At 46.1% G+C, this 12,246-nt stretch overlaps 1 protein-coding gene across 2 annotated transcripts in view; it reads left to right on the top strand.

Annotated features, from left to right (window-relative positions):
- Positions 1 to 12,246, top strand: part of PLK4 (polo like kinase 4) — a 253,654-nt gene that overhangs the window by 22,014 nt on the left and 219,394 nt on the right. The gene's annotated exons all lie outside the window — the stretch shown is intronic.

Raw genomic sequence — 12,246 nt, 5'->3', positions numbered from 1 at the left:
GAAGGGAGAGTTTTACGAGGAGTGATTCGCAGGAAGGAATGGATGGCTGGTTGTCGATGATTGAGGCGTCGAAGTGAGACTTGAAGGCGATTGCTTTTCCTCCTCCTCTAGAGGGACGGTTTAGTGGGATGAGGGAGTAATCTGGGGGGAAGGCTTTGTTGGTGATCGGGGCGAAGTCGTCAGAGAACCATGTTTCCGTGATAAAAGACCAGATCCGGTTGGTCAGAGGCGAGGAGGTCAAAGATGCTGTGTCTTTTTTTGCTACAGATCGGGCATAAAAAAGGATGCAGTTTACTTTGGTACAGGAGGGTGATGAGGGAGTTGCAGTGGAGGGGGTGGGGGTGGTTGAAAATGGGGAGCTAGGGGGGTGCATGCTAGTCGATGGGAAGAGTAGGCGGGCGGATGAGTTGTGGGTTTGGCTGGGAGGGGTTGGACTGGTATGACGGTTGACTGGATTTAGGTCAGAGGATTTGAGGGTGGGGGTCTGAGGGGTTAGAAGTTTCGGTTGTGGTCGGTGAGAATTCTAGGGAGAGGGGTTTCAGGTAGGGTGAGGCAGGGGGGTGGTGATGATCGAGAATGGGAGGTTGAGGAGGTGGGTCTAGACGGGAGTGGCGATGAGTACTGCAAGGCATAAAATAAGCAGTGTCGCGGAGCAATTTGCTGTGCAATTCTGTAGGTTTGCTAATTAAATTGGCACTTGTGTAGCAAAGTTAGCCATTTGTTACCCTGTTCAATGAAAGCACAGCCTTGCCTTCAGAGCTCTCTCCACGCTCTTCTCTGTTCACATCAAGTTTAAAGGGGCTAATGGAGAGAGAGTGCAGCAGTAATCATCCCCTTCACTCATGTGCCAAAAAGGCCTGTGTAGGCGTGCCACACACCCTTTTATTTTTCAAATAATTGCAATCCAGAAATAAATCTGGATAATACTGTTATTAAACAAACTGTATCCTGCCTGCCAAAGACCCTTATGCGTTAGTGGTTTTAAAAAAAGGCTTTCAATTCTGTTTCTAGAAATGTAATGAGTTACATAATGCACAATTGCAGTATTGCTACTGTAAAACACTGCATTGTCTCCATGCAGTGTCTCTAAATCTCAGTGTCAACTAGATTTCATTTTGTTGAGGAAGATGCATCATATGAGTGAACACCGTGGAAAATTTACAGGACGACGCGGCCAAATGCTTTGATAGCAAACATAGTCCTGTGGCCTGCTGGTTACATAGAGCTTGCAACTGGTGCTCAACCCATGAGCTGATCCCATACTCCTTGACATTCTATCTTACCATGTTGGTTTATACCCGCTACCCTGAAAGTGAGATGGCCACAAACTTCAATATTCTGCCTAGTTTGCCCAGTTGTCTGCCTGCTATGCCTTCACTCTGCTTAGTCTTTTACATATTGAATACACAACGCTAACTTATATTTACTTAAAGTAGCAATCAATAGTTTCATACAGTCTGTACATCTACAGAAATACTGCTAAACTGTACACTGTAGTTGGCCTCCAGAGCTCACTTTGCTCTGATTATGATTGTATTATATATTTGCCCCCTGCAGTAGACGGAGCTGGCCAAGCTGTTTTGAGAGCCTTTTTATTACATCTATCTATTTGTGTCCATTCATGCAGCTAACCTTTTTACAGACACTCATGCAGGGGTTGCAAAGTATTTTCACCCAGTCGCATAGTAGAGTAGATTTTAAGAAGGGCCAGTACCCTTTGCAGGGGATGTTCGAATCTTGTATTCAAACTTTACTTTTACTTTACTTTGTTTAAAGTAAATGTCAAATAAGCTTCACTGTGCATGGCTGACCTCTGGGTGGCAGCAGTGTGCCAAACTAAAGTGGGTTTGTGTTGGCATGCACCATTTTACAGAAAGAATTTGCAAGGCCTGACTTACCTCACTAATGTCTTATCTCAGCGGTATACAAAACTGTTGTATCGTTGCTCATTTTGTATCTTGGGTACAGGTATCTTCTGGTGGCATTAAAAACATTAGTACAACATTGCTAATCAAATGGGTTTGTTTGCTAATTCAATTTTTCTTGATTAGCAAACTCTGCTAATCAATTTTTGCAAACTAATTTATGCCTTGTACTGAGCGATTGAGGGAGACCAAGTATGTTTTCTCTTCAGTGTTTTTGTTGTGGTTGGAGTGTAAGGGGGTCGGAGGGGGAGAGGGAAGTAGCTACTGTTCTTGCCAGGGCGAGGCGTGCAATTTTTAGGGAGGGGAAGGAGTGGGCTCGGGGCAGATGGTGGGAGTTGATGGTGGGAGTTGATGAGGGGAGTGGGGGGGTGGATGGGAGTGCTTGGGAGGTTAGACTGGCCGTTGGTCGGGGGTGGGGGTAAGCGGGTATGATGATAGTAGGCGGGTGGGAGGAGCCGATGGGAGGAGGAGTGGTTTTAGGATGGTTGGCTCGCCATCGTGCGCCTCTGGCTTGGTGTTTGGGTAGGGGATGGGTAGGGGATGTGGTGGAGGGCAGGATGGGTTGGTGAAGGAGGGGGGTATGGAAGATCGGGCGGGATGGGAGGCGGGCACGAAAGGGGTCATTTTCGGCGAACTTTGGTGGGTTGGAAGGACTCGTGCTTTTGCTTAGTTTGAGCTGTGTTATAGTTAGCGTTGGATGGTTTCGTTCACACCTTCCCACTACAACTATACCACAGGGTGTTGTATGCACACACTCTCTATGATTAGCTGTATTACTACTGTACCACAGCGATAATTCGCACTTTCTAAGTTTAACTGTACCACCGGGTGAGATTATTCAGTTTCTAAATAACCACAGGGTGATATTATTATTGTTCACATTTCTAAGTTCAGCTATACCATAGGGTGTGATTAGTCAGTTTCTAAATTCGACTATACCACAGGGTCGGATTATTCAGTTTCTCAATTCACCTATACTACAGGGTGAGACCATTCGCTGTTTCTAAATTGAACTATATCACAGGGTTGTATTATTCACAGTTTCTAGGTACAATTGTACCACAGGGTGGGATTATTCACTGCTTCTACGTACAACTATATCACAGTTTCTCTTTAGATTTTCAGAATCCAACCTGACCACAGATATGCTAATAGGCCGACTTACTAAATGCAATTACACCGCGGATATGCTATTAGGCAGATTTTCTGAGTGTAACTAAACCACCGCTATGCTATTCTTTCTGAATGCAACTAATGCAACTAGACCACGGATATGCTATTGGGCAGACTTACTGCATGCAGATAAACCTTGGATGTGTTTTTAGGAAGATTTTCTAAATGTGACTAGACTATAGATATGCTATTAGGCACACTTTCTTAATGTAGACTACACAACAGATAAGTTATTAGGGGGACTTTTCTAAATGCAATTATGCCACAGATTTGCTATTGGGGACAGTTTTTAAATGCAACCACATCACAGATGTGCTATTCGGCAGACTTTCTGAAAGCAATTATAGCACAGATATGCTACTTGGTGGACTTTCCAAATGCAACCACACCACAGATGTGCTATTAAGTGGACTCTCTAAATGTAGACTAAATCCAGTTATACCACAGATGTGCTATTAGGCAGACCTTCTAAACGCAATTATACCACAGAATGCTATTAGGGACACTTTCTAAGTGTAGGCTACACCACAGATATGCTTTTAGGCACGCTTTCTAAATGCAATTATACCATAGATTTGATATTATGCAGACTTTCTAAATGTAGACTACACCACAGATGGACAAAGTAGTTTCAAGAGGTGGAGTGGTAGGGTAGTATGCCGTGAAGTAATTGCTTCTGTCCCCGCCCTTGCCACACTTACTTAATGTTGGCTTCTTGCTTCTCCTGCGGATACCTGCAGATACGTTCTGGAGCCGTCCTTTGCCTTGGGGTCCTTAGCCGAGGGGCTGCACGGGTAGAGGGCTGCCCTAGGAAGGTCGGTAATGGCCTGGATAAGATGGTCCTGGGACCAATCGGACATGGGTGGGTGGGGAGGGCTTTGGCGGGAGGGCTTGGAACCAGGAAGCGGCTGCGGGGAGGGAGCGAGGAGCGCAGCAAGGGGAACAAGGGCCTGGTGGGTGACGAGGATGCACAAGGCATCACACACAGCAATGGGGCAGGCTCAGAACTTACTGGACAACCCTGGATGGCGAAAACAAAAAAAAACAGGGCCACTTTGACAAAATGGGCATCCATGGGTGCCTCACAGCAGCTGCGAATGCAGCTCGCGGTGAAAACACTCCATGGTAATAAAAAGTAAACCACTGCCACCGGCCATTAATTGTAGAAAGGGTAACATAAAATTGCTACATAAGAAACTAGAGTAAGGGGATACTAAGTAACCCCTCCAGCACCCTATGGTAAGATAGTGTGTGCTGGGTCTAAAAAGTTACAAATGTAAGTAAAGTCAATTTCACTGCACTGTTCTTGGAAACAGTAGTTTATCCAAGAGAAGGTATTTAAACCTTGGGGAAATCTGGAAGACTTCCCTCTGTCACTGCATTGAAGGTGGGGTGTGTCACAATGCAAAGATGATGCCTGTGGAGTTTGTCAGACTCCAAAGCCACAAGAAACGGAGTCCAAATCACAGACGCATACATTAGAGAGTGGGGAAAAAAGTCTCATTCTCTCCAGGTTAAAAATTAAAAAGTCCTAGCGTCCAGCAAAGGTGCTGGGGGTCTCTAAGGTAGAGAGGAATTAGCAAATTTCTGAAAATTCTCCCTAACATGGACTTTTAATTTTTATCCTTAAGTGAGTGAGACCTTTTTCTCACTCTCTCATGTATTTTTGACCTGATTTGAACTCTGTTTCTCTTGGTTTTGTAGTCTGACCATACCCATCGCCTTTTGTATTGTGACACACTGCACCTTTAGTGCAGTGTCACAGAGAATTCCTTTGGATTTCTCATAAGGTTTAAATACCTGTTTTTCCTATGTAGGTCCAGTACACCCTATCTTATGTGTAAGTACTGGGGGGTTACTTAGCCCCTTTTCCTACTTGTGTAACTTTTTTTTCCTACCCGCATTACTTTAAATGGCTGGTGGCAGTGGTTTAATTTTCCTACCATTGTGCGTTTTTACCGCAAGCTGAATCCTCCACTGCACTATTGCATCCATGGGTGCCCATTTTTTCAAAATGGCCCCGGTTTTCTTTTCGCCATTTCTTTCTTGGGTTTTACTCCGCACGCCAAACCAGGTTTAACCCTTTTGTTTTGTTTTTTGTCTTTGGTGGGCTTCAATGCTGAAACCCGCCTCTGGCTCCAGTGTTTCGCAGGGCAGGAAGTGAGAGAGCTGCCCAAAACTCCCTGTCCTTAGTCTCCTTGGTTATCTGAATGCACCCAGTGCTGATTGGCTGGCTCGCTGGCTGTCCTTGGAGGACAGCCACCCCGCTGTGAGTGACAGCTAGGCTGTGCATGAATGAGATAAATCTGCATAAAAGGAGAGGTCTCTTGAACAGAAGGCAGAGTCGACCACTGGAAGAAACATCAGACAAAAGAAACTGGAAGAGAAGCTTGCTGTAACCTCCTAGTCCGTTGAACTGCCCGGTGAAGCCCTGCTGAAGCTCCAATTTCGCATTGACTAGAGGAGCCCGGAACGGATGACTTTTTCCCTTGGGTTGGTGGGACCAACTGACCCTAAGACGAACTTTGCTGGAACTCCTCTCCCTGTTGGCTGTACTTCTTTGCTGCTGCTGGAACCGAGTGCCAGGGGTCAGGAACACCAGAAACAAGTGCATAATCTTTAAGCCGGACCCGAGCTCCAGGAAGATCCTGAGGACCCTCCCGAAGTAGGACGACCCAAGCCTGAGCCACCTCAACAGAGTGCTGGACGCCAGAAGCAAGGGTAGCCCATAAGGTGCCCAAGAACCACGGTGGTGTTATTGACCGGTAGCTGAACCGCAAAGTGTCGCTGATAAGAGCCCGTAGGCGCCGACCTTCGAACTGCAGTGGAGACCTCCAGACGTCCTCCCTCTTGTCCCCACGACAAAGGCCCAGAAACCCAGGTTTCTGCAGGACTACAACCTGAACAGAAGCCGGCTGGATCCTCTTCTTCCAACCTAAGGTACTGTCTTGACTGAAGGGGTACTTGCCTTTTTTGTCTGTAGCTTGCTTGTTCTCACTGGAGACTTGCAGTAGCTGCCTTTTGCAGAGTTGCTTGCAGCTTTGCCTTTCACAAGCCTAACCGAGTGTTGCCCAACTGTGATTCTTTTTCTACAAACTCTCTCTAATAACATTGTGTGAGACTTTTGTGCTATCTGCAGAAGTGCCTCATCTCCCTAGACATTGTTTCAATTGACTGTGGCTGTCCTGGCTCCCTGCAGACTCTTCTGACCCACTGACTTTGGTTTTAACTGTCCTTCATAGGTGGTACCTGCTGGGAAAGGTCTAACCTAAACTTCATTGGGGGATTGGAAAGCATTCACGTGATCTGAGAACCTGTTTTCTTTCCCTAACCTTTTCCTCAACCTCAGTTTTCATTAAGTATCAAAAAGTGATATATGGATGTCCAGTGTCCTAGTAATTGGTCACCTCGGGGTCTAGGAAGTTTGTGTGCGACATCCCAAAGGGGTATCGACTTGCTTAACCTAAATCTGAGGAAGTGTTGTGAAGTGTATTTTTATTGTTGCATATTGCCCTTTCTAAAGAAGGCTTATTTAAAACTAACCGTTAGTAAAATAATGTAAAATAATTATTTTACTAGAAGACTTGAGTTTAAGTGTTATTTGGATACTTGTAATTGTGAATGTTCCATCTCTACAACTCACATTTACCCCTCGAGAAGTCTGGCTGCTCAGTCACTCTACCAACTTGTGTAGTACAGACCTATACCAATAGGTGGGTTACCCATTACCAAGAGGACAAGGCTGGTGTAGTCTCCCACAGGGTTACTACATACAATCTTGCCTAACGGTGCCCTTGTCGCTGGGGTGTTAACTCCTCATACCGAGTCGGTGGCCTGTCAGCCAGGGACGGGCATTTGGGAGCCTGAAGGCTCTGCCAAAAGGTTGATGGCTTCCAATTCAGAGCCATGGCTGCTGATGGATTCCTCGTTGTCCAAAGCAACGGCCCCAATAGGGGAATGGCTTTTGGCCTGCGTAGTGTAGGCCGTCCACAGTTTAGACCGCCTGTCTCAATGTTTTCGGTCAAAAGAGCTTACAGGACTTGCACGAGCGCTCGTCGTGGTGTCAAGGAAGACCCCACTTGCAATGGCAAGGAAACTTGCCATTACACGACTGGCAACATTTAAAGGGCGTCCTCTCCATAGGAGAGGGTAAAGGCAGCCAGAGCGAGAAGAGTGGGGGGGGAGGAAATGCATTCTTAGAGAAGAATAAACCCAGGGTCCCACTCTCCCCACTGTAAGTGCCTGGCCAGAGGGCCGAGGCCAGGAGGTCGACAGTCGTCTAACAGTTCAACAGTCACTGAGCAGTTGTGGATGACTTTGGTGGCAAGAAGCCCACAAGGCAGCCGTCGATGATTAGTCGGGAGACTAGACGGCCATAGGTTGTGGGGACAAAGTTAGCAATATTAACTCTTGCGAGCTCCGCATAGGCGGCCAACTAGGTTGGCAAAAAATTATGCTAACCGTCACGAAAGGTTGCAAATGAGATCGTCCAATCACTTCTTCAGGAACAGATGGAATGAACGTTCAGAATAACACATTTGTTATCTGTTCCTGTCTGTGCTTTGGGTTTTGTAGTTTCTTCTGAAGGGCATGCACTTCAGAGGTTAATCTTGTGCATTGCCGTCTGCAAGGTTTAAATGGGTCACTGAACTATGTGGCACTAGGGGAGAGAAAGAAACACTGTTGGGCTCTGTGCTCTTTGTAAGGAAGGCAATACACTCTTAGTATATGCAGGTACCACCTGATACTATAGTAGCAATGACCGAGCAGCCAGGCCTATCTTAGAAGGGAGAGAGAACTGTAGGAATGTGTTGGGTTAGATTTTTATTTGTATGCTAAATCACCCTCACCTGTGAGACCCATAGAACTTTTTGCTGGACTTGTGGATTACTTTTCTATGTTCCAGAGTGGGAATCTTCGGAGAGGTCTCAGTCTTGACAAGCAACAGAATATAAAGAGTTCCACAAGTGTTATAGAAGCAGCAAGTTAACCACTAACAAGGGAGACCTGTACAAGGACTCGATGAAGGGACACACGCAACAGCTTGAGTCTGAGGTAAGGGGAATTGACCCTGGACACCTCCAGGGTTCGAAATTGAGGGAAGCTAGGTGCTATTTAGCTCCTGATTCTAGCATAGTAGAGCCTGGTTAGCTTGAAACCAACACCTACCAGGAGCTACAGTTTGGCTCCTAGAGCCAACTGGTGCCGTCCAAACATGTAAATGTGACATTAACGTTTAGTATTTGAGATGGTTAATAACGTATTAGAACACATCTAATACACATTTAGATAGAATGGTTAATACAAAATGGACAAAGTTGAAGAAGCATTTCTGGTAGCTCCTGGTTATCCTGCGATAGCTCCTGCCTACTTGGTGATGCTGGTTTTAGCGCCTTCTCATTGAATCTCAATTTTGAACCCTGCACCTCTAGGTGCACTCCAATGCTCTGGACCGACTTCTTGGAATCAGGTAAGCAATACCGTTTTCCCCACAGTACCTTGGGTTAGAAAAATTGTTCGTGCTGGATGCTCTTAGAAGGTGCAACGGATCCCTTGGTCTGATGTCGGAAGGCAGAATGGGTGGGATCTTTCATCAGCAATCTCGAGGGAGGACCTGTGGTGCGACTGTCAGCAACTTCTTGGTTCACTCTGTGGTTCTGGCACCTTTTTCGCACCACCAACAAAGGACACGGTTCGTCCAGTCAATCTTCTTCGCTTCCTGCATTCTAGTCGGGGGCGGGGGGTTTCTGGATGAGTTGGATCGGATCTCTGGAGGGTCCCTATGGGTTCAGCAAAGATTTGTCGGATTCAGCCTTTCGATGACTATTCCCTCGAAATGAGCAGCAGGTCTCCTGGTATTGTGGTTCCGCAGCTCTGGGAACTCCTAGGACCTTGGGAGATGGCTCAATTCAAAGTTTGTCTTGGGGACTGGTTGTTCTCACCAGCCAAACTCAAGGTGTCCTTGTCGGAGCTCCTGTCGCATAGAAAACGGAGTCAGGACAGCAGTGTCGATTCACGTTGTTGCAAAGGGTTTGCAGGTGTCTCTGTGCGCCTTCTTCGGTTACTTCAGCTTACAGTGGCCGACTTGCTTTTCACTCCAAAAACCTCACCTTTTTATAACACACTCACTCACTCCAGAATGGTAGAAGAAGGGCTAGCAAAGAACCATGCTAGTAATGGCGCGAAAACAAAAAAAGGAGGCGCCAAGTTAGCACTTAGGTGGCCCCTATTGTGCACTACCAAGGCTATGGACATAGCCTGTGGTATACAAATTACACGATAGTTGGTAGGACACGTCCACTACCACGAGCGATAACTAGGAGATAAAAGGTCACAGGAGTAGAGAGAAGGGGGATACTAGATATCCCTTTGGCACTCCACTTAAGGTGTGTGTGCGCGCCAATCTCTCAGACTATAGAGTTTTGGGAGAGATACTGAGTATCTTTCTATCCTTAAAAACGGTAGTTGACCGAGGATATAGTAAAATAATCTTAAAGGCGGCCCCAAGGGTCCGCAGCAACATTGCCCATAAGGAGCTGTGTGCTGCATTAGTAAAACACAGATGCCTTTTTAAGAGCTATGGAGCAGCCAGACTCCATATTACAGGTAGAATACAAAGAATATAGTTCCAAAAGACAGCCTACAAGAATGCATGAGTGAAAAAAGGCTCCACTCTTTCAGGATTGAAAGAAAAAGGTCCAGAAGTCCAGCAAAAAGTGCTGTGGGGGTGGGAGGGTCTCACTAGGAGAGGGGAAGAAGCATAAAAATTATTAATCTCCCTAACATTCTCTCATGCTAAAGATTGTTTCTATGCACAATACTGCTCCCCCTTGATCTCCTTCGAACCTGCTTCCTTGAAGCGTTTACTACTGATGCTTTTTCAGTAAATATTTTGACTGTAAAGGAATATTCATTGGAAATGGGTGCTCTGCTACATTGTGACCTCGGTTTTACTTACCAATTTGTGTACTGTTTCTCTCTTTGCATTTTTATTAATATATAAAGTGTTTTGATACAATATAGTATGTGAACCACTGGCTCCACCTACTGAGAGTTAGGCTTGGACTGCTATTGGGTAGAATTCCATCTGGTGTGTAATTTTCTCACTTGGTGAGCCCCTGCTTTTCTTGGACCTTTTTTAAAAAATTTTATCTGACACTCCTGAGTGGAAACCTTTTACCTCACTCTCTGTTTGGAGCCAGTCTACTTTTTTCCCCTTAGTCACGATTGCTTGTCTTTTCCTTCGACTTCCTCTTTTAACCTGGATCTGGGAAGTGCTGCTCACCTCTTTGTCTTTGACGTGCTTCACCCGGAGATGCCAGTGTGTCTGGGAGGACCGTAACCTGGGAGGACACAAACTCCTCGGGTATTTAACCTGCAGTGTGTCTGCTTTGATCCAATTTTAACTTGGGAGAGCCACCAACCAAAGTCTGAATGTTGCACGCATGCTGATTAGCTGGTTTTCTGTATTAAAGGCGAGTGTCTTGATGCTGAAGCGAGAGTCAACCACTGGAAGAAATATTCAGAAGGAGGAAGTCTGCAGCCACCTCCAGCGACCGTCAGGCATAGTGACTGCTGCAACTCCTGCCCTACTGTGCGACAAGGAACGACAATAACGACTTCCTCCATTAGACTGGCTGGCATAACTGGTCTCGACCAGCTCCAGTTTGGGACATCCCACAAAGTGCTGCGACCTTCCAGGCCTGCATTACCCAGTTTCCCTGGGACCTGTCACTGCTGCGGTGCATCGTCTCGTAGGGAGTAGTTCCGGCTGCAAACTTGCGAGCATCTGCCTGGGCCTACAGAGACTCCATGCCGATCGAAGTCCCCTACGAAGAGTCGAGGACCGAGAGAAGGAAGAAAGTCTGCCTGGTTGCGACAGTCACAGCTACAAAAGCCTGTGTCGAGCTTCAACAATGAAGTGCCGAGAAGACCATCGCTGGGCATCCCTGTGACTGAGTCCGACGGTCTGCTCCCGCCAAACGTTTTTCATGCAGCCGCCAAGGCCAGATACCAGAACCTGAGCTGCTGTCCTCTTACCTTGGGGACCTGCTGGTGCCATCGCTCTTCATCCTAGAAGGTACTATCCAACTCCTGGGTTCTTAGGCAGTTTTTTGTTGTTGCTGTTGGCTCCTCCTGAGCTTCTTGAGTGCCCCATTGTGACTGTTTTTTTTTAATATAATGGTTTTGGGGATGACTCAACCGTGTTCTCCCAGTGCTAAAGTCATCCGTTCTAGAGGCTGAAATCCTTCAGGTGTCCTACCTAGTCACTCTGAACTCTTTGAATTAAATCACATTGCTGGTTACAAAAATGCTCCTTCTGCTAGTTGATAATGTTGACAGCATTTGCCTTTCTTTGTTCTGCTGCCAAGGTTCACTGGTCCCCCAGTTTCCCCCCCATCTGATTTTCTGACGCTCTCAACCCTCAAATCGGATTGGACTTCTAAAGAAAAGAAAGGCTTTCCTAAAGTTAACCTACCGTATTTCCAATTAACTAAATGTTGGTTGATGAATGTTTTGTTTACCTAATGCTACTTTTATACTTACCTGTAATTCATCTAAGGTCTACTACTGAAACTAAGTATTGCAACAGCAAATGTCCATTGCACATATATCTGTGGGAACTATTATTACTTGTCTGAACCGGATTTTAACATTTCCTAGTGAATATATAATTTTATTTGTACAATACTGCAGTGTATAAGTGGTTCATTGACCATAGGTGTGCTCAAAAAGGTTTTTGTACTCTTTGTATTCAACTACAGCCCTTCTCCCTCCTAGACTAAGCCTGGCCGCTCATCTGTTGCTACCAAACCTTTTGGGTAGCTCAGGCCAAACCTAAGAGTTGGAGCCTGGTACTCCAAAGAGTGAGTCTTCTATAGTCCTACCAAAAGGAGACTTAAAGTAAAACTCTAAACAGCTGCTCTGTCTTGTCTACCACTTGAAGAGTTTTACGGAACCTCTGCTGGTGCCTGAGTCGGGAAGATGCACTTGAGGCCCCACTTGAAACCGCAGTGGTTTAAGGAACATCTCCCAAACCTATCCACTACCTATTGGGGCTCAAAACACTTGCCCTCCCGGGTGTTTACATTACAGGGGGTGTGGAACCTTGCTCTGTACAGTGGAATTGTCAGCTGAGCTTCTGGAC

Source organism: Ambystoma mexicanum, chromosome 6q, assembly GCF_040938575.1.
Source record: "Ambystoma mexicanum isolate Mex_15411 chromosome 6q, UKY_AmexF1_1, whole genome shotgun sequence".
Classification (NCBI taxonomy): domain Eukaryota; kingdom Metazoa; phylum Chordata; class Amphibia; order Caudata; family Ambystomatidae; genus Ambystoma; species Ambystoma mexicanum.
The sequence above is the reverse complement of the archived record's forward strand: the minus strand, read 5'-3'. Positions and strand labels throughout refer to the sequence as shown.